The sequence below is a fragment of the Chelonoidis abingdonii genome, chromosome 8 (assembly GCF_003597395.2).
Source record: "Chelonoidis abingdonii isolate Lonesome George chromosome 8, CheloAbing_2.0, whole genome shotgun sequence".
NCBI lineage: Eukaryota > Metazoa > Chordata > Testudines > Testudinidae > Chelonoidis > Chelonoidis abingdonii.
This window is the reverse complement of record NC_133776.1, coordinates 15,121,419-15,144,212: the sequence shown is the minus strand read 5'-3', so window position 1 is coordinate 15,144,212 and position 22,794 is coordinate 15,121,419. Positions and strand designations below refer to the sequence as shown.

The 22,794-nt window shown below is 41.8% G+C and overlaps 1 protein-coding gene across 2 annotated transcripts in view; it reads left to right on the top strand.

Moving 5' to 3' along the window:
* The first annotated feature begins 13,311 nt into the window (after positions 1 to 13,311).
* The window catches only part of NLGN1 (neuroligin 1), a 600,655-nt gene continuing 591,172 nt past the window's right edge, over positions 13,312 to 22,794 (top strand). For both annotated transcript variants that reach the window (XM_075068383.1, XM_075068384.1), the window contains exon 1: positions 13,312 to 13,969. The gene's annotated coding sequence lies outside the window, so the exon portion shown is untranslated. The remainder of the gene's footprint in view (positions 13,970 to 22,794) is intronic.

Below are 22,794 nucleotides of genomic sequence, written 5' to 3'. Positions count from 1 at the left end.
TTCCACAGGGAAGGGTGGGAATTCTACAGCAATGAAGTAATGGATGTATTATAAGACTATGCAACTGCAAATGCAGCCAGGAAAGGAAGAATCTTCCAACCAATTGTGCCTTTTTGGGGGGGAGGGGGAGCAGGGAATGGCACCTGCCTGCTCAGAGATCTTCTCTGCTGTGTATTCAGGGTCTTACCAGCTGACTTCAATGACGAAAATAAGTTGTTAATATTTTTCTTCTATTAGCAGAGCTAATAAAGCTCTGGGAAAGCAATCTGAGTTCTGTACTAGCTCATAAAACATTAAGCATTGTTAACTATTAGCCAGACATACACCTGAGCAAATCCATTGCTTTTTGTCATTGTTATATGGAGCGTAAGTAAGGGCAGAATTTAGCACAAGTTCCAAACAGAAGTGAAGAAAATGGAGTGGTACAAATATAAATGAGGCAGAATCTTCTTATTGGTGATAATGCATGAGCCAGAAAGGGCACAGTCTGATTTACAAAGCGCAGTTAAAGACCTAGAATCTAATCTCAGCCACAGCCATGTCAACCTGGTGTAAATCTACCAAAGTGAATGAATTGAATCCAGCTTTACCATGGTGAGAATTTAAACCAGTATCTGACCCTAAATTTACAAGGCTAGTATTTAGAAAAGACGTTTTTTTAAAAAACTTGTACACTGAGCCAATTTGATTTGGATGTAATTGAGCCACAAGGCACATGAAACTCCACTGTGACACTTTTAAGTCAGTTTTCAGCGTAAACCCACATTTTAATTTAAAGTAAGACTTCATTGGATTCTGGCTAAGATCACACTATTTGCACCACGGAGGAAAAGAATGGGTTGGTGTGTTTTTTTGGAGATGAAGTTTAAACAGGACTAAGTGTTGCATAGGCCTTGATGTTGGCTGTCTACTAAGGGATGAATTTCACCCATCAGGTCTGATCCTGTTCCCATTGGAATAAATGACAAAAAATTCCATTGGATTGACTGGGTCATCTCCATAGCTAGTCCAACAATGCAGAAGTAGAACAAAAGCAAATTTTACTGTGTGGATTCACGAAGGTGTTCCAATTACAAGCTATATTTAGCAGAATAAGGCCATAATCAGTGTCTACGTCATATAATGCAGCTAGATTAAATTGTGGAAGCACTTAAAACTAAAAAGCCTTTAGGATCGTAAACAACCCATATGTCTGTCAAGGCTGTCATTTTGCTGCAGCAAGTAAAGGAAACAAAACTTAATTTGCAATGAAGCTTCCCCTGCCTCAAAGCACAAGTCTCCCTCTGCTCTCATTTAAGTTACTGTTCACAATTACAGCTTTTCTGCTACTTCAAAACCCTCGTGAAATGTCTTTGTATTTCTTTTTTCATAAAAACGGAAGCTGCAAGGGACCTTGATACGTCATCTAGTCCAGTCCCCTGCACTGAGGCAGGACTAAGTTTTCTCTAGACCAGTGTTTATCAACCTTTTTGATACCAGGGACCAGCTTGTTGCCTTCCTAAACTGTGTCAGGGAGATCTCAGGGACCTGCACCAGTCCATGTTTCAACCAGTGAAAAAGACTGCTTTAGACCATCCCTGACAGGCGTTTGTCAAACCTGTTCTTAAAACCACCAATGACAGAGATTCTGCAACCTCCCTAGGGAATTTGTTCCTGTGCTTACCTACCCTTCCAGTTAAAAAGTTTTTCCTAATGTCTAACCTAAATCTCCCTTGCTGAAATTTAAGCTCACTACTTCTTGTCCTGTCCTCGATGGCTAGGGAATCACAAGAAGTTAATTTCATGGTACAGCGTTTTTGTTTTTCTGATCTGCACAAAGGAAATAAGGTTATTGTTGGGTGGGAGCTGAAGGGGAGAGGGAAACCAATCATGATGAGGTTTTTTTAGCACTTGTGCTGGAAGATATCTAGGCACCTTAGCAAAAGATAACAAAAATTCTAATTTAATTATAAAGGGGCAACTTGCTTGTTAGAGTCAAGGATCAGAAGAAAATTAACATCCCATCCCCAAAGAGAACATACATCTATTTTGCCCAACAGATCACCCTACAATAAACAACACACTTTAGTTTTAGTCTTTATTTTTGCCTTGGTAAGAGATTTTTCTTGGGTTAATTTTTGAATTCTTGAAAGCTAAGAGGTAGGATTTTCAAATGCTCAGCATTGACCTAATTCTGCTCCCACTGAAGTCGCAGAGAAAGAGAGAATGTGAGTCCATATCCTGGTGCTTTGGGCACTCACATGGGAGTCCCAGGATCCAGTACCCCTGTTCCAGTGACTTGTTAATTATTTATCCAAACTGGGGCAGCTTTAGCGGCGAGACCTGGAGCCCCAGGTTAGACTATCTCATAGCCTGGTGGTTAGACAAGCACTCCTGAGAGGTAGTAGATACCTGTTCAAACCTCTTCTCCCCCTCAGATGAAGAGGGAGGGGGGGAACTTGAATAGGGGGTCTCTCATAGAGTACCTTAGCCACTATGCTAAAAGAGATGAGGTTCCTATCCTCTGTCACCCAGCCATTTTGTGCAAGCTCACCTATAAGGGTCCGATCCAGTAGGTGAGCCCTGAGATCACTTATAGGATTGGGCCCCACAGGCAAGTTAGGGGGACGAATGCCTATCTTCCCCTGGTCTGTGCACTGCTCTGGGGCTTAGGCCCAGAGCTGCAGTGTGCATGCTCAGAGGTAGAAATATAGGTTGCTAGAGAACTGGGTGCTGAGCAAGTTTTGGCACCTATAGGGTTCAGTGGCAGTTGAGAGGGCACTTTGTTAATCTCAGTGGGATTCAGATGCCAAGTGGCATTAGGCATCTCAATCCTTTTTGTGAATCTAGCCTGGTATTTCTTCTTATAACTGAATATAGCCTAGTAAACTCAGTAGCACTTAACTGCCGCTACACATGGTAAAGAATGTATTGAAATAGCAGATATATGTCCATTCTTCATCTAAACAGTGAATAGATGCTTGTTGGGCCAAATCCTGTTTGCCTCACTCATGTGAGTGGTGCCACTGAAATCAAGGGAACTACTCACGCGCACAGTGCAAGCAGAATTTAGCCCTTGATGTGAACATTTCTCCGCCTTAATCATCAATGACCACCTGGTAAAAATGGTCATTAGCTATAAATGATCATTCCTACAAGTGAAACCCAGCCATACCATTAGCTACTGTCATTAGGTCTGACCTGAAAAACAAGGTGGTAAATGTGTTCAGCTATATTCACACTCACTTGGGGCCAAATCCTGAGGTCCTAAAGCAATTTTTAATCAGTCTTTACTCAAGCAAGGAATAGGAATTTTGCCCCCGTAAAGACTAAATGAAAATGGGGACCCAGATAGTACTTTGGAGATGCACATGGAATGGACCTTTTCTGAGTGAATCTCCCACCACTTGGGTAGAATGGTGTGGTCATCCACCTTCATGATCTCATCACAGATGCCTCTAACTGGGACCAGTGTCCATGTATGGAGAGTGGGTAGAGACTAGGCCCTACAGAGATTCTGTGGGAAAATAAGATGCTGACTTTTCTGCAGAGCCTCCTGACAGGGGTTCTTGACCTGACCTACTCTAGATTCCTGGAGGCATGCTGAAATAAGAGATGTGGCCCTGCCCCTGTTTCTATGAGGCTGGGTATAACTCTTAACATCTCCATAGAACAACAAGGAAGGAATTCTCTGAGTGGTTTGTCATGGAGAGTTCCTCTATTTGAGCCTCCTCCTCCTTTTACTGAAGGTTGGGATGTTCTTGGTCAGTGAAGGATTTGAGGATTTTGGTCCGTAATGCTGATTATCTGGCTTTGTTTCATTTTTCTTATTTTCCTCCTTTCTATCAGATTTTGCCTCTACAGGATACACAAAACCACTAATATTGCAACGGACTCTAGGGAGTCCCACAAAGTGTGGTTGAATAGAAGTATGATTAACGAAAGCAAGCTACAGAAGTGAAATATTAAAAAGAAATAATGTAGCAATAAGCAAAAAAAATTGTTCAGTCATGGCCGTGCGTCCAGAGTAACTTCCTTGAAATCAGTGGAGTTACTCTATATTTACAGTGCATTGCTGAGAACAAAACTGGGTCCTAAGCTTTCAAATACTGACACTTTTTATAGCCTTAGAAGAGGATGACTTAAAAATTGTACAACAACAACAAGGAGTCTGGTGGCACTTTAAAGCCTAACAGATTTATTTAGGCATAAGCTTTCGTGGGTAAAAAAACCTCATTTCTTCTGGATACAGATTAACACAGCTACTCCCTGATACTTAAAAATTGTAGATATTCATGAGTATGTAAACATAATTTTAAATTATGTATGGATTTCAGAAAAGGTGTTAAAACAAACACTCCCAACCCTAAAACTTTAATAATGTACAGTTACTGAGCCAACTTGAATAGGAATTTTAAAAAACACACCCCTATTGGTTCAGTAATCTCTCCACATGTGCTTTTAGAGATTAATACTCTGAATGTGCGGAGCTTCTTCATGTGTCAGGTCTTCTAAAAGGATGAAACTGTTCAAGTGCACTAGTGGCCAGTTTAAAGTGTTAATAGCAATGTTAGATACATTTTAAGGACAATCATAAATCTTTTGATCTAGTGGATCTAGTAGTCTCAAATATAGAAATGAGACTCTTGACAACTAAAATATTTGAGAAAGCAGCAAATGCCTAAAAAATAATAATGTCTAATATATTAAACCTAGGTAAGCTGTTTCATTTCTGAGTTGAATATTCTATTCCAAACTCTATGTATGTCAGTTTTGTTTCAATGATTGTAGTTTAAAGATCCATTAATTTTCATGATCACAAATCTGATTTCTTCTCTCTGTTATCTGATGTGTGGGTTTTCAAATGCTACTGCTTAAACAATGATTCTTTATTCAAGAACAATGTGAAGTCATTTAAAGTTCCTACAGTACACCTACAAATCTAGGTGCTGTTTGCTCCCATTAATATCAATGGAAGTTTTGCATAAATAAGGAGTGCTGGATTGGTCCCTTTTTATTCATCTGAGTTAAAAAGCTATCTCATTTGGTGCAAAATAGAATTTTGAACATATTGTTCTAATGTTATGGTTGAAGATACATTAATATTTGCTTGACTTAAATGTATGTTTTGCAAAAAACTATTGGATGCTGGTACATTTTTGTTTGCCTGCTTATACTGTTATACAGCATTTTAACATCGAACAATAGCTTTACAAATGTTGATTGTGAGCTGCTATGCTCATGGGGGATGTTTGTCTAGTAACTGACAGTAATTCTTTGGGCTGATAAGCAATAAATTCATTTGATGCAATGTTGGCATTTCAGAATGAAACTCTCTGTTTGCCACAAGCCAGCTACAATCAGACAAGTGCAATGATTACTATGCTCTACTGTACCTTTAATAAAGCTCAGCTTTGACCTGTAAAGCACCCTCTACATGAGTTAGTCCATAATTCTGCCTCTGAGGTGTTTGAGAGAGACTCTGCTTTTCAGTTAACATTAAGCTGAAATATATGAATTATTCTCCCACAGCTTATTGTTCTACTCTATCAAATTGCCTTTTAAGCTTAATTATAAATAAACTCAGCTATTCAATCATTTAATCTGATTGTCCATGTCATAAACATAGCAGTAGATATGAAACGCTATGATAAATTGTGTTCATTTTAAACGAGCCACAAGATGCTCAGGCTAGATTGTGCCAGACTGCTGTGCGTGTGTAAGAGGTATAAAGGTACCAGATGCCTCCTATCCCTGAGTTCCTGCATCTGTGTCTGGGCATCTTTGGCGTGTCAAATTCACCTAATTACAAGGCTAGTGCTGCTAGCCATCTATGTAGAGGCGGGGAAGAAGTGTGGCCATGGTCTCTTCCCCTCGCATTGGCCAGCTTGAAGTACAAGGGTCATGAGCTGGATCTGGAAGTCAATGGTATCTTTTTCCTGAGTAAGATCTCTGGATTTGGCCCCAAATGATCTCATTGGATGCCTGATCCTGCTTTCATGGGAGTCAGTGGCAAAATTTCATTTGGGGGAGGGCTAGCTCAGTGGTTTGTGTATTGATCTGTTAAACCCAGGGTTGTGAGTTCAATCCTTAAGGGGGCCACTTAGGGATCTGGGGCAAAAATCAGTACTTGGTCCTAACAGTGAAGGCAAGGGGCTGGACTCAATAATCTTTCAAGGTCCCTTCCAGCAATAGGTATATCTTCAATTATAAAAATAAAACTACTGGCTCTGTGTAAGTAATTGTACACAGAAGTCACCACACATTTGCCCCAGTCCTGTGACAGGATGAACACCCATAACTCCCACTGAAATAATTCAGTGAGAGCACTTAGCACCTCAAAGGCCAAGGCCCTAAGCGTGGAAATGTGAAGGATGAGAATATACTTTAGTCATCACTAAATATCTTTTAAAAATCTGGCCCCTGGCACTTAATTCTAATCTGAATTATAACAGTTTATCATCTGTGTAGCTCATTTGGCTTCAGTGGGAATACGCCTGGTTTACATCAGTATGAAACAGGAATCAGGTCCAGGGTTCCTTGAACAGAAGTTTCTTCTAACACCCATATCCATTGCTTAACATTTGGCTCTGTGATGCTACTGATGTAAACGCAACTCTGTTACATAATGTTACGGGGAGATGCATGAAATTTAAGGAGAGTTAACCTACACCAAATGCTTATGAATGTTTCTTATGTTCTCCATATGAAGGTTAAAAGTAAGCGTGATGGTGAGACAACTGCAGTGAGACGAAAAGTGCAGCCACCTCAAATCACACCAGAATCCCAACACATCAGCATTTTTTTTCCTCTTTACATAATGGTTTCTTGTTACTCAGTAAGAGCCCTTTAAGCCTGGGGAAGGGATAGCTCAGTAGTTTGAGGATTGGCCTGCTAAACCAAAGGTTGTGAGTTCAATCCTTGAGGGGGCCATTTGGGGAACTGGGGTAAAAATCTGGGGATTGGTCCTGCTTTTTGAGCAGGGGTTTGGACTAGATGACCTCCTGAGGTCCCTTCCAGCTCTAATATTCTGATTAACACTGCTGTGTCCATGTTAATAACTGAAGGGAGTAAAGTATCTTCATCCTTTTAAAGCAGTAAGCGCTAAATGCAGGAATGTTTTCTTATAGTAAGCAGTATGGCCCACATACACTATTATATTTATATAGTGCCTTTAGTACCATATTATACATAATTTTTATTGAAAGGTACTGTCAGCTTTTTTAGCCTTTGAATTTAATCCTTGAGGGCATCTGCTTATATATATTTAAATGGGGGGAGGGGAACCTTATTGTTTAAAAACAAACAACCTTGCTTGAAGTTTCAGTCTTTAACAATCCAAACATTTTTGTTACACACTTCTACAATTCTTAGATCTCAATGCCCATTGTCTTTGCAACCAAGCCAGCTCCTGGTAGTCAGTGAAAGTTTTGGTTGAGTATGACTCCAGGAAGAGGCACAGAGAATGAGATCTAGAGAGAGAGACAAAAATGATAAAACTTGAATTTTTAAAATTTACTCTTAATTTAAGTGCCTGAATATGGATTTAACTTTTTTACTTCATTTTCAGAAAGTGCTGAGCACCCACAAATCCCACTGAAGTCAATGTGAGCTGCAGATGCTCCACACCTCTGCAAGTCGAACCATTTTTATTTTAGTGCTTACAGTAACTTAAGAGTCTAGCTTTGTACCCCAGATTGAAATTTTTACCATACCATATGCATAATATTTCCATGTGCATTTATATAGCTCCTTTAATCAAGAATCTTAAAATTCTTCTTTACAAGGACGAGTGAGTATTATCACTATTTTTATAGAGGCAGAAAAGTTAAGGTCACACAGAGTCAGTGACAAAGACAGGAACGAAACTCCGGTCTCCTGACCTTCAGTTCATCCTCCCTTCCCACCATAACACTGGACCACAGTCCCTTATATAATCATTTTGCACAAGGATGCGAATTTAGGGAACTAAAGCTGATAGTTTTCTTTGTAAGTCTGTTTCTGTAGCAATTCATTTTCAGCCTTCTCAGTCTCTTTTGGACAGTTACAAAAGATAGCTTTATTATGCAGCTTTCTTCCCTCTACTTATGTGCATATTATTTTCTTTGTCGTGTTTTGGGCACCTTCATTTTCTCAGTCTCATAAAGCAGAGCTGATTACATTAGGTTTAGAAGTCTCGCTCTTTCTCTTTCAGACATTAAAACAAGCAATTATTTCCCATTACTCTGTATAAATTCTAGCGAGGTTTCTCTGAGTGTTAAAGAACCTGGCAAGACCCACAGGCTCGCACAGAGAACTGTGATTACAGCCTGAGGAGGGCTAAATTTGTGTTAATAAAGTGACTTTATGTTGTCCTTGTGAGCTGTTTAGCTACTGGCTGAATTACAGTCTCTTGCTCTCTATATAAATCTACAGGAAGAGGTGCAGGAACTGGGAAGGACTTGAAAATATCTACTATCCTGTTTCATCATTACAAGTAAAGAGAAGGTATGAGAAATACCCCTGAGGCTAAACCTGACAAATCACCCTCATGATGAAAGGAGGAACTGATATGTGCAACTGCCTTGCATTCAATCTTCCACTCACAGAAAAACCTGCAGGAGATGGATGGAGTGGAGAAACCACACAGAAATCTCCAGAAAGTTCCCCCCACTGAAGAGAACATGCTGGGGAAACTCAAAGTGGAAGGGCTTAAGCTATTATGAAGAAGGAGCTGTGGGCATGTGCGATCAGTACTTGAAACCAGCCAGTGCCACACTTTTTTGGGTGCTTATGTTTCTAGATGCCCCATTTGAAACACCTATGCATGCAGATACTACTGTGATTGACTAGGATCATGTAAGTACCTGAATGGATTGACGTCTCCTATTGGGCACCCCGAACTAGTCACTGCTTCAGAAAATGTAGCCTTTGTATTGCCTCAGCCCCTTTGCAGCTCTCATAATGCACTTCTTCCTTTGGGCAGCATGGCTTGTCACAGTTCAGGGCAACTGCACCCATCTTGCTCTTCCGTGGTCTACCAAGGACACCCATTGAAAGGCTTGCAGCTTCCAGCCATCTTTGGCAGAGATCTGTGTCTCTCAAGGCCTTCCTTAGGCATACACAGCATATGTAGGGCACCCGAAAATATGGGGGCACCCCTGGGTCCTACTGTCCACCCTCCTGACTCTTCCTATCCCCGTTCTGACCCTTCCTGGAGGCTCCCGCCTGGTGGTGAGTCTTCCTCTGGAGGGGATCTAGTACTTAAAACTGAAAAAGCCTTCTAGCCTGCCAGACCTATTAGCACAACATTGAAACTGTTAAAGAGCCATTCAAGTAGTAATAAAGCCATTTAGCTGGCATTTGCCAACCCCTAGGTATATACTGTCACTTCCTGAATTTACTGACAAAAACAGTTGTGCATGACTGTAATATTTACTCAGAACATGTTAGTCTACAGGACCTTAGTTTTAAAATTTGCTTTAAAAACATTTCATTAGTGTGTTGCTGAAGATGATAAAATCACATCTCTAAAAAATCCTTGCACAGATTTTTAGATACACAATCTGAGTATTCATCTTTAGCCTTAAATGCTTGGATCTTTAGACGTATAATTTTTTAAAATAAATCTTTCAAAAGATCACCCTTATCTAAAATTCACATGTGAGCCCAGGCTGCCACTGGGCATAGGGGCACCAGTTTAATAATACTGCATAGGGCCCCATAAATCCTAAGGACGGCCTTGCTGTGTCCCTGTTGACTGGGGTTTTCCCAGGCAGTACCATTCCTTGCCTGCACTGTGGTATTCCAAACCAGCCACCATCTGCCATTTGCTTTCTTTTTAAAGGCATAGGTATAGCATAATTGTCCACAATTATAAGTTACCATGAAGCTTTTTATAAGCACACTTATCCCTAATATGAAAGCATTACAGAGACAACATATGAAAAAGCATAAAAGAACCTACAAGCATACTAACAAACTTACCAGAGATCAACCCTAACTCCAGACTTGGGCTCTGGTAGGTGTCAGTCCTTCAAAACCCACAATTGTGCTTTGTTTTGTCTCCCCCTCCCCTGCACCCTGATTACAAATTCAGAACCAGAACAGAGCCCGGGCACATCAGCCTGTTTCTTTATACAGCTCTGCCCTTTGATTTCCAGTCTCTGGGAGCAGTTAATCACCCTCTCCTCAGGGCTTGGCTTCAAAAGGCTGGTGTTTTGTACAAAGGTTGCATACAATCTCAGTCCATAGTAATACATAAGCTGCTCATTTAATACAATGGACACCAAAGACACTTAAAGTTAATTCAATAAGGTCTTCCAAGGATGTGGCAGGATGTTGCCACATCGGTCAGACAGCTCCCTTAGAGAAGCAACACTGCCTTGGATTCTCTGGTATCTGCAACTTACTACTTTCTCAAATGGGTCTGAAGGTGAAAGATAGAAGATACTGCTGCTTCCATCAGCAGCAACAACTATGCAGATTTTCAGGAGAAATTCACACAGCGTGGGGGTGGGGGGGAGCATGCCATGTAGAATAGCTGCTCCCCAGCTCGCTCTCTCCTCCATACATGTGGGTCCCTTCAGCACAAAGCTGCAGGTGCCTGAACCACCCATTTCTTCTGTGTGTTAATGGGTGGTGTAGGGTGGGGTAGTAGCTAGGGGACTCCATTTCTCTGAGGCCTTGGCTACACTGGCGCTTTACAGTGCTGCAACTTTCTCGCTCAGGGATGTGAAAAAACGCCCCCCTGAGCGCAGCAAGTTACAGCACTGTAAAGAGCCAGTGTAAACAGTGCCCCAGGGCTGGCAGCGAGGCTCCCAGCGCTGTAAACTAATCCCCACGGGGAGATGGAGTATCTGCAGTGCTGGGAGAGCTCTTCTGGCTCATTTTCCTCCCTCAATGCCATACAGCAGATGGGAGAATCTGGATCTGCTTTTGCAGCCTGTGGAAACAGGTACTAAAGAGAGAGAGGGCCCATATATTCAAAAGTCACGTACATTTCTCCTGGTGATAAGTCAAGGTTTCGTACGGCTGTTAAAAAGGCATTTCCATGCTCCAAACTTTTGGGATTGCTGGACAGATTACTGCTTTAGAACTCCATATGTTACATGGACTCCAGCACTAAAAAAGTTGAACACATCCATAGTTGAACACATCCATGTATGATACCTTTCAGAATATCTGCAGGATTTCCAGGCGGCTCTGAACCCAGTACTACTATTAAAGAATAAAACATTTCACTCCATCTGTTCATCCAATTGTACTGATTTCTCAGCAGTGGTATTTTGCCCTTTCTATAAATAGCTTTTGTGCATGCCTGTCTTACACAGGAACTGTGAGGAATCTTTGCTGGGCTGAGCCTTAATCCTCCCCCTTCAACCACTTCTATGGCTCTCCTCTCCTACTTTTACTTTGTCCGAAATCACACTCTTGAGACAGACCCCACTTACACACAAAATCCAGCAATATAACGAATTGCTGGGCTGTGATGTTGGGCTTACCTGTCTCTCTCAATAGGAAATCCTGTGTCAGATTTTCTTTCACAAGAAAGTGTCTAGTGATTTTCGATGGCCTTCAGGATTTGGTCTCTGCTTGCCTGTTCAGTGTTCACACTGGAAGCTGGTCTGTATCAGCTGACTCCAGGTGTGGCCAGAGCTATCAAATTGTAATGTAGATCTCTGGGCTCAGGCTGGGGTAGCATAATCTGTGTGTAAATGGAAAGGGGTGGGTGGCTTGATTCTGTGTTCAAAGCCTGCTGGACTTACAGTGCAGTGCAGACATATCTTAAGCCAGTGGTTCTCAAACAGGGGTATGTAGAGGTCTTATGGGCTCATCAAGTAGTACTAAATGATACTGCCGTTACTCTTGATTTGCATTCATAATTTTCCCCTTTGCCCTGACATCCCCAATGTCTTGTTCACTCAACTCATTTCCTAACTTAAATTGTAAACTCTTCAGGCCAGAGACTCTCTTGTATCTGTTCATTCAGCATCATGCACATTTATGAAGCTATAACAATAATAGTACACCTCTACCTCGATATAACACTGTTCTCAGGAGCCAAAAAATCTTACCATGTTATAGGTGAAACCACATTATATCGAACTTGATTTGATCCGCCAGAGCACGCAGCCCCGCCTCCCTGGAGTACTGCTTTATTGCGTTATATCCGAATTCATGTTATATTGGGTGGTGTTATATGGGGGTAGAGGTGTAGTCAAAGCAAGAGACTTCGTCCCTTTTCTATCCTGGGATTTTTTTGCATTGGGGTCATAACACCAATGTATCATCAGTGGTACAATCCTTCCACTATGGAAGTACTGTACTGGTAGAAAATGAGCTTGCACTGATACCAAGGTAATTTACTGGCTAAAGTGGCACCAGAGCCCATTTTGCTCTGATGCAGCTAACTGTTTTAGACAAGACCTGGAAGATAGGACTCCTAGATGCCATTTACAGCTCTGCCACTGATAATAGTAATAAATACTATAGCAGAAGATCTGTGGATCTCCATTAATTAAAATGGATAAAGGTCTCAGAAATTCTCAGACAAATGTACAATGGAGACTGGAAAAAGAGGTAGGAAAGATGAGGCTGGGTGGTCTCTCTGTGTCTCTGGCACGCATAATGTATAGAACTGAACTGATTATGACCATTATAAGGTGGGGCATAGGGTGTACATGTAACACACACATACCACCATTAGCAATGGGCATTGCAGAGGAAGAGCCTGATGTTGGAATATGTCATGGTGAGTGATGGGCTTTCTTGCCTGTTTAAGGAGCTCCTGCATCTAGAGAATGGAAAAAGGGGAGGGAGGTGGTGACCAGTTGAGCTGTTTTTTTTTCTTTCTCTGTATACAATATTGGACAAACTGACTGGATGATATGTTTTCCTGTTGGACCACCTCTGTTCCTGAACTTACAGTGGTGAGAAACGGCTAGAGATGGGGACAAATTGAAGCAGACCCCCCCCATCCCATCATGCTTATGGATTCCCTGTCCAGATGGGCCTGTTTACTGCGTTTAAAGACTGGAAAAATAAAGGGGGAGGAAGCTGAGGAAAGTGGTAGGACAGACCAATGGGTCTGGGGAAACTTTCAGTGGCAGAGGCTTTCAGCTGCTGTTGCTGCTGCTTCCCCTCACTCACGTGCATCTGTGTGTCTTTGGTGCACGTCACAACTGACGTCTGGGCCTTTCACCCTCAGTGCTGCCACCACTCTGCTGCTGGCCGAGTCTAGAGCTAGGAGAGAGGGCGTATGAGAGAGACACGGGAGAGGGAGAGAGCGCGCGAGCAGGACGCACACGCATACACACACGCGTGGGATCCCCCCAGAATCCAGGCCCCACTGTCAAAGAGCAGAGGGAAAAGGAGGCACGTTGCTCATTGGTTAACCTAGTCCTCGTTTTTGCACAGGCAGCAGCAGCGTGCATGTTGCACAGCTGTGGGTCCCTGTGTGTGTGTGTGTGTGGGTGTGTGTGTCTACAGGTAGCAGCAGCATCGGGGAGAGAGAAAGCAACTCAACTGCAGCAGCTGCACTGGCTCGGATTTGGGAGGCGATTGCTCACTTTGCTGACGGATGTATAGCTAGGAAAGATTTATCCAGCCGTCCCGTTTGTGCTCTTTTCATGCATTTTTCCAGTGTGGCGTTTTTGCTTCTAAATCTCCCTGGGAATTTTCTATTTTGCATCAGTTTTTTGCATTCCTGCTAGGAATTCCGTGGATACGTTTTGCTTGCCAAGTTTGTAGTGACACCTCTCTGCTCCCCCCTCCCCCCTTTTTGGATATATTGTAGTACCCGTTTGTATATAGACATATATATGTTTTTGCCTCTTTCAAGAAAATTGGCGTTCTTTGGGGAGCGAATGGATACTGAAGAGGACAGTCATAACATTCCTCTTTTGAGCCTATAAAAGAGGCGCATGAAGAAATTGCTTAAATTCAGCCATCAATTTAGCTCGAAGTACTTATGGTTGCAGATCAGGTGCAAACGAGCAGTAGTGATAAGGTAAGGGTGAGCTATCTGAGGCAACAGCATTTGCTATGGGTTACCAATAACTTCTTTTTCAGAGCAACTGGGCTGATTTCTTTGCCTTTTCTGTGCAATCCCATCGTCCTTTTGAGTTTTTATAGTGCATATGGTTGCTTTCTTCCGTGAATATTGATATTCGCAGCTATTTGCATCGCTGTATTTAAGAGTTTATTGGTTGTGCACATGTTTGGACTGTATTTGGTAACTGTTTTAAAACACCCACCTTCTGTTTTAAAATAAATCTCCTGATAGCACTTTCTGGAGCAGGGCAGTATTTCTGAAAAGCCCTGTGGAAAATTGCCCACAAAAGCCGTTATTTGCATTTAAAAAGGAAAGATAAGTTGTTAAAATTCCCCAGGGGAGAACTCGACAGTGGAACAAATAAAATAAAAATGCAGGTTCTTCCTCCACTAAAAGCAAATTAATTTTCCTGGGAGGTTCATCTTAGCAAGAGTTACCAAGAGGAGACTGAATCGTGGATGTTAGGGTTCACATGGGAAGATAAGGGGGAATTTTTCTGCGGTGTGTGCTCAATCTCCATGAGTAACCAACACGTTTCTTGCTCCAGACCAGACTCTGGTATGTCATTTTAGTATGAGGGACTTTCTTTTACCAGTGTAAATCCGCCCTGCTGCCCGCTGCCTTGGCGATCTGTGAATTCTTGGCTTTCCCTCCGGTGGCTCCTTAAATCTCATCTCATCAATTCCCCTTCCTCGGTTGTTTGTTCATCGCTGCTTTGCGCTAAGATTTCTGCGGCTCCCTCTCTTTCTCTCGTACGATCGCTTGACCCCTGAATGCCCAGTGGCTGCTGTGTGCGTCTGTGCATGTGTGTATAGGGGAGAGCTAGCCGAGGTGCGTGTGTGTGTGTCTGTGCGGGCGAGGAGGGATTAATCAAGAGAGTCAGGAAAAGCCTCGGTGGGAGAGAGACCGACTCAAGGCGAGTGCTGGGGCCGCTGCAGCCTCAGTGCGGCGCGCTCGCTAGTGAGTTGCAGCTTTGCAGCGCGGAGAAGGAGCCGGAGCCAGAGACAATGGGTAGCGGAGATAAAGGAGAGCCAGGAAAGGCCGTACAGGGAAGGGGGGGAATACCCACAAGGAGGGGGAGAGATCTGGCCACAAAGGGAAGGCGAGAGCGCTCCGGCTCCAGCACACACGCGGAGAAACCGCATTCTGCCCCTGCCTAGTGTCCACGCTCTCCTGTTGGGTAGCTCCGTCCCTCCCCCGCTCCAGCATGCATCCCCCCACCCAAAGTTTTTGCATTTCCTTTTGAAGCCTCTGTAAGGACAAGAGTCCCCGTCCCCCGGTCCCCCGGCTCGGGTAGTTCTCAGGCACTCTGCATTATTAGGCAGTTACCTTCCTTCCTCCCCAGGAATTTAATCCAAATATGTAAAATGTTCTGTACGGGCTCAGCAGCATGTCTGGTGGGGATGATGGAAAAGCACCTGCCTTGCATGTGAAATGAAATTGGGTTGTGACTTTGCACTGACTGGACATTCATTCTGGACAGAACTGTGCTATCAGGGGCATCGTTATACCTGGGGGTGCGGTGGGACTCAGAATACTGCCTCTCTCTTCATTCTCAAACACTGGAGATTCTCGCTCTCGATCAACTTGCTCCAGTTATTTTTGTTTCTCCAGGTCCTGTTTAATGATACACATGGCACTTGAGGAGTAAGAATTTCAGTTAGTAGCCAACTGTAGAAATATTCGGCTTTTTATGGGATTTAATGCTAATAATACAGCAGTCTATAAATAATCTAAATTGTGTTCTAGGAAGGGTAACTTTAGCCTTATGCAGTATCCCCCGAATACAATTACACTCAACAGTTACTGAAAGGTTCTTGGTAATAAAGGTGTCCTTAACAAAAGGCAGATGTTTCTTTCTGTGAGTCTCACATTGTATGGAGTTCAGTGAGTAGATCTTGATTTTAGACACCATTGTAATCTAGCAATAGGCCAGCCTACAGAGAAGAATGTATCTGGAAATAAGGGTAATGCCTGACTATACCTTTTCAGTGTTTGTAATATTTACATTGTACTTGGCATAGACGGGAGCTCCCTCCACCTTACAGCCTGCTTCAGTGACTTACACTGAAAGAAGAAGGCAATCATCACTTAGGCCTTCTGATTACATGTTTTGATTAAAAGAAGTAGTAAATGTTTTTTTGTAAGCTTGCTGATTCTGTCCTTAGCTTTTCCAATCCTCTTAAATATAAGCAGGCGCTGTGGTGTTCAGTCTTCCAGCAGAATATATTAATGCTCCTGCAGTGCTGAGTGGAAAGCTCCTTTTCCATGTTATTCCTTTCCCTTGACTTTATTTACACTTTTTTCTTTATTCATTGATTAGATTTTTTTTGATCCATCATTTACATTTAGGATGTATCTAAAACTGAAATAAAAAATTAAAGCCACTCTCTTGACAGTTGGGAACTCACTATTACAGAATAATGAAGCCTGGCTGTTTTAAAAGATTGCTCAAGCACAGGATTTGACTTTACCTAAGTTTCCCTTTAGTTCTCTTTAGTAATCTTTAAAACAATCTGTAGCTGGTGGTAGAGACAACACTTGTAAATAAGGCAACTTTGATTATTTATTTTAAATATATCTCACACAGTGTTCAATTGCAATTCCATTTCATGTTATTGACAAATCATTGTGGAAAAACATGTTTACAAAAGTAGGTTCAATTCATCAGATGGTTCTCTGGGCTACTATTGAACATAATACAATTAGTCAAAGAAACGGATATTTTAATCAAAACATTACCTTGTATTTTTTCTGTAAAATGTGTATATGCAGATTCTGATAATACTGTCTTTAATGGGACTACTGGCAGAGTAAAGATGTTCCTAAGGAACAATAAGGATTTCAGAATCCATTTCATGATTTATATGGTGGCAACATTTTTTGGCTTAACACATTTTCTCTGACACTTCTTGGATTAAAGTTTTAGAACTTGTATTAACCGGAATGCTCTCAGAAACATTGGGCCCAAACCTGTTGTCCTTTCTTAGGACTGGAAGGGACCAAAGAGTTTTTTTCAGTTTTACTGTACAACCTATTCTACTCCAAAACAAGCAAGCCACCCTCTTTTAACCTCACTGGTTTAAAAAACAAAACCCACCCCTGTCCTGCAGTGAGGGCAGGTTTATTTTAATTCTACTCTTTTAATTTCCTTCTTTTTAACTTCGGTAATATTTAGCAATATTAACTGGTTACTTGTAACTGGCATATCCATCTCAGCTTCACATTGTTAAGCTTGCTGTAGGGTTCTTTGTTCTACATTTGCCTGTGATTTAATTATGGAATCATTAAGTCAGTGTTTGCAGAACTTTGTTGATCATTTTAACTTGAACATTCCTTGAACATTTAGAAAACCACTCTATCTGCTGCAACAAGACTAGATTTCAGTGGTACATATGCTGTGATGATAACCATTTCTAAAGTGACAGTCAGTTTCAGGCAAATGCTCAAGTGCATAGGTCAACATAGTACTTCATTACTGGATAGAGAACATTGCTGATCTAGTGCGTGCTAAATTAAATCTCTAGGCATAATTTTTGGTAGAGGTAAAATACAATTGCCCATTTTGTTCTTGTTGTTAAGTTAGAACTTTTAGAGGAAGTTTTAGAAGAACATCTTTTAGAGAAAGAACAATATTACAGGGACCTGATATGAGTAACATCACAGGATGGAGTTATTTATATCCTGCAGTGGGAATACTGGGCCCCAGGTTTTTCATTATCAAATACAGTGATTTGTTGTACCTGTGTTCAAATGGTTACTAGTAATACTTTGCACTTACATAATACATTTTATCTTAAAATCTCCAAGTGCTTTACAGTTGTGGGTAAGTATCAATATCCCCACTTTTATTGATGGGAAAATAGGCTACCTAAAAAGTGATTTATGGAAGGTCAGACAGCAATTCAGTGGCAACTATAAATAGAACTCAAGTTTCTTGACTTCTGGTTCCATGCACTACCCACTAGATGGAAGTTAAACATTTGGAAAAATGGCAAATATTGCAATATGTAGGACAGATCTGGAGAAGGAAAGCAGTGAATGATACAGGACAATGAAATGGGACCTTCTCCAAAATAGACTTATTTGAAAGAAACATGGAGATGGGAAACATGGAGCCAGAGCACCCCATTTTGCAGACATCTTGCAAAACTCCCACTAGGGTTACAGGATCCCAAATTGGCCTCACCATGCCATCAATAGGCGAGGGAAGTGCAAGGGGCAGACAAACCTGGTCTGAGCAAGAAATAGTGCGTGATATAGAGGCCATAGATAATGTGGCCTCCACCATATGGGACAACAGAAACTGTTCAGACATTCGTATTCCCCCACCTATCTGGGTAATACTTATGGTTTGCATACTATACTGGCAGTGGTATCCCCATTGCGGTGGGGGCAGTTCCAACTCTGCATATGAGGTCTTTATACCATTGTGGTGTTACGAGTGAATACTAATCTGGCAGCACTAATCTTACATTTTGTTGTGGAATTTTATTCTTTGCCCTAGCTTATCCTCAAGTAGCTTGTCTGCACAGAGAATAACAGCCTGTTGCTGCTGCCAGCTAATGGAGTTACTCCTTTAACTCATGTATTACAGGTCTGGGCTTTGCAAGCTGAAAGTCTGGGGTTCAGACTCTAATGATAGCCCATGGTGGGGTCCTTACAGTAGTTTGCTGTATGACTAAACAAGCTGGCCTAGCAGTGTTTTCTGTAACATACGCCAGAGAGGGCCAAAATGCTGATATTCATTCTAAGAAGGATAATTTAAGTGGGGCCAATACATTTTGTCAAACAACAGATTTAGGATTTTGTAAGTGCTGATTAAGGGAATAAGATTCTGCTTTAGATTACAAAATAGCTTGGAAGTAGGGAGAGATCAAATTGTTTTAAGACTGTCCATGTTTCTTGAGGACAGTTATGCCCAAGATCATATTGTGCAACCCCCTGAGAAATGGCGACACCCGAGCATGATGTACACATGCACACACTGAAGATCGTTTGTAAAAATCGAAGAAGAGAAATGTTTTTATTTCTTCTTCAAGTATGTTTCCACCTCAAAATGTAGTTCCAAAATGAAAGCATCAGAGTGTGTCCTCCCCTGAAAAAACAAGCAAACAAAAGAAGGGAGGAATTATGTGGTTGGTGTCTATGCTGGCTGAGGAGTCAGAGGTCTTGTCCCTATAGAGTGGAGTGTTCTTTCCTGAACAGATAATGAATGGGAGTATCAGAGAACCCATGGAGGCTCTAGACAAGCTCATGCATCTGCAGGTGGGAGGAAGGAGATAGAAGAAAGGAAGCTGGTGGAGAGCATGAAGAGTTAAGCAGGGAAGGTGAAGGTAGAAAGAAGGGAGGACAGGAAACAGGGAGGAAGGTGGAAAGAAGATACCTGGCTGGAGAGAAGATTATATATCCAGTGTTTATTGGTGATCAGATTGCTACTAATTGAATATAATTAGAAAATTCTTCCTGGTCAATATCCATTATTTGTTGGAGGCACACTGATATTTATGAAGCAGCTTGAAACAAAACTAGTTCCAACTCAAATGTAAGACCTGAGTCAACATTGTATTGCACTGTTTTATGTCATGTGGCTTCACTGATTTTTTTTAGCATAAAGCAGGAGTGAAACTATGGAGAATCAGGACCATAGCTACTAGATATCTTCATTACTGTTGGTCAGGTTTTCCAATGCCATTTTATAATATACAGGATTATACTAGATAGAACTAGTTAGGCATGTTAGACAATTTCTCATATCTATATACTCATTATATGAAAAAGGGATAAATAGCAGGAATACCAATAGTAGCACCTATGTTTACACAGTGTAAGAAAATTTAAGCCATCTAAAGGATGCTTTTTAGAGGGTTTTTAATATTTTCATAATGGAACTGCCATTATTTTTAACTTAAAATAACTGAATACTCTTAAATACCAGCTATTAGGGTCTGATCCTCTTCCCATTGAAGTCAATGGGAGTCTTTGTACTGAATCCTGTGGGAGCTGGATCAGGTCCCTATTAAGTTACAAGTTAAATGTATGTTGCCTCCTCCTCCCCAACCCACATGGTGGAAGCATGGTCACAGGTTGAGAGGAAAAGAGTCAAACTACGCATAGCGCTGCCTGGTTATCCAATGGAACTACTTTATCATTCTGCAGGGACCTATACAGGCGTGCAGCAGTTCTCCAAAAAGGGCCATATCTTTGAAGTTTAATGTACCCACTCTTCACATACCCCATCATACACCATTGAAAGCTTATTTTATGTCTGTTAGATGAGGTATAATGTGGAGCTGTCAAGTGGTACCATAAGCCTGTAGGCAAGGTGAAACAATGGTATCCAAAATAAGAGTATCATTTTTTGCACAGTTCCGGGAACACTACAACGTGACTATGACTACCCGTGTTACTGTTTATATTAATTTCAACACCTTAATGTGGTGTTTACTGGTCAAACAACAACAATGTTGCTACCAAACAACAATGTATTAAAAGATTTGTATTGGTTTTGCATGGGCAAGCTTTCCCCCCCACAGAAATGAAGCTTTTTAGCAAGTGGCAAAAATGGTGACCATGAACATTTTGCAATATACCAACATGAAATGTTTTCGTATCTCATTGTTAATTGGTAAAGTATCTCGCAAGTGATTTTCATCTTTTCAGTTGAAATTTGCTGACCAGAGTGCACACATAGTGAAGGTTGTGCACCAGTAACAGTAGATTGGATGCACACAGTTTGTACTGCATAGTGGGAAGATATAAATGTATGTGAATTCCTATTGTAATGCTTCTCCATTTGTAAGCTTTGCTACATACAAGGTAGCATTTAAAAGGTTTTAATTTGTAATTGCCTATGCATGTCTGTGCAGCCTTTGAAATAGTCTAGAAGCTAGCTTTTCAATTCAGTGGCACTTATGCATAGGTCAGTATGTATTAGAGATGATAATACACATATTCCTATTATGAATATGCAAAAGCTGTCAGAGAAAGAGGTGGCCTAACAAGAAGTAGTGATGAAGACAAAGTCCAGATACAAGTCCTTGCCTCTGCATTAAAGAGGGATGAAGAGCATGTTATAGCTCTTATCAACGATGTCATCAACAATATGAAAAACCCATTTGATCCAGAATTACATCCAAAGATGCTTAACAACATATCTACTGGACTTTATGTAACATCAGATGTACAATAGTCTCTGTTGAAAATAACAGATGTTGGTGAAGAACAAATGGTGAGATTTGTGAGAGGTTCACTTGATTCTGATGGGACACATAGTTTCTCCAGGCCAGTTAAGAAATCTGGCATCAAAATATTTGTTGAGCAAATTAAGTCTGGCAAGAGAGGGACAGTCCAGCACCTATCAGTTCAGAAATTGTTTTCCACAGAGCTCTGCCCTTAGCAAGATGCAGAGATGATGTTTCAATGGCAACTGTTCTTAGTCACCCATTAGGATCTGTGCCTATGGCCCTCTTCCATGCTGATGAAACAAGGAGACAAGCAGACGAGGCTTAATTAGGGCATTAGCTGGAAGCTGAAGCTGAAAGAACCCATGAGCTAAAAGCATTCAACGAAGAAAACGCAGGGTACATCAGAGATGCCACGGCTGCCATACAAATGATGGCTAGAGACAAATTCCACACATTTGATGAATTGGCTGCTGAGTACTTGAAGCAGGTCCTACAAGGATTTGACAAACTAGTCCTACAAAAACTTTGACAGATATCACAACAGTAAGTGTGGAAAAATGCAGAAAGACAGTACAGGGCAAGATCTAAGGTTGGATGCAAGAAATACCAGGTAATTGATGGATGACCCATGCCTCCATAGAAAAAGTTTCTAAACATGGCATCCGAGAAACAGTCACTTGTAAAATTCCTCTGTGAATATGTGATTCAGATTGCACCTGGGAGCATGGGAGCACACCCAACACAAACACTCCTTGCTGGAGACTTTTCCAGTGGTACAAAGTTCATCACCATTGTGGCTTTTGCGTCTGTTGGTGTCAAAGGACCCATAGTAATTAGCAGGAGTGGCACCAGGGTTTTTGGTGCCCTAGGCAGGGGTCCTTCCGCGCTCCCGGTCGTTGGCGGCAATTCTGCAGCGGGGGGGTCCTTCCGTGCTCCTGGTCTTCGGGGCACTTTGGCGACGGGTCCCGGAGCGAGTGAAGGACCCGCTGCAGAATTGTTGACAATGACCCAGAGCGCGGAAGGACCCCCCGCCGCTGAATTGCCACCGAGGGCAGCAAAATGCCACCCTCCCAAATCCTGGTGCCCTAGGCGACCGCCTAGGTTGCCTAAATGGAAGCGACGGCCCTGGTAATTAGGTTACCTGATACAGATGTTTTGATTCTTGCTGTTCACTACTTTCCAAAAACGGAACACATAGATTACGTGTGGATTGAAACAGGCAGCACCCCCAGCACAACTGACAAGCATCATTTCAGACCTGTGCATACCATTTGTGACACATTCACTCCTGACATCTGCAGCATACTTCCTGCTGCACACGCATTAACAGGATGTGACTGTGCCATCCCTATTTCATAGTTGGGGGGAGGAAATCTGTGTTTATTGTTGTCAAAACTACTTCTTATCATATGCACAATGTGCCTTAGGTGGCATGTGACCAGGATTCATCACCAAATTTTGGTCTGCTGGTTGTATCATTGGCTACCCTGGCCCAGGCTGGGTACTGATGGGGAATGCAACAGTGAATGCTGATCTATGCCCCCCATTGTCAAAACAAACAGAGCTAAAATTTTATTAAAGCTAATGTTAAAA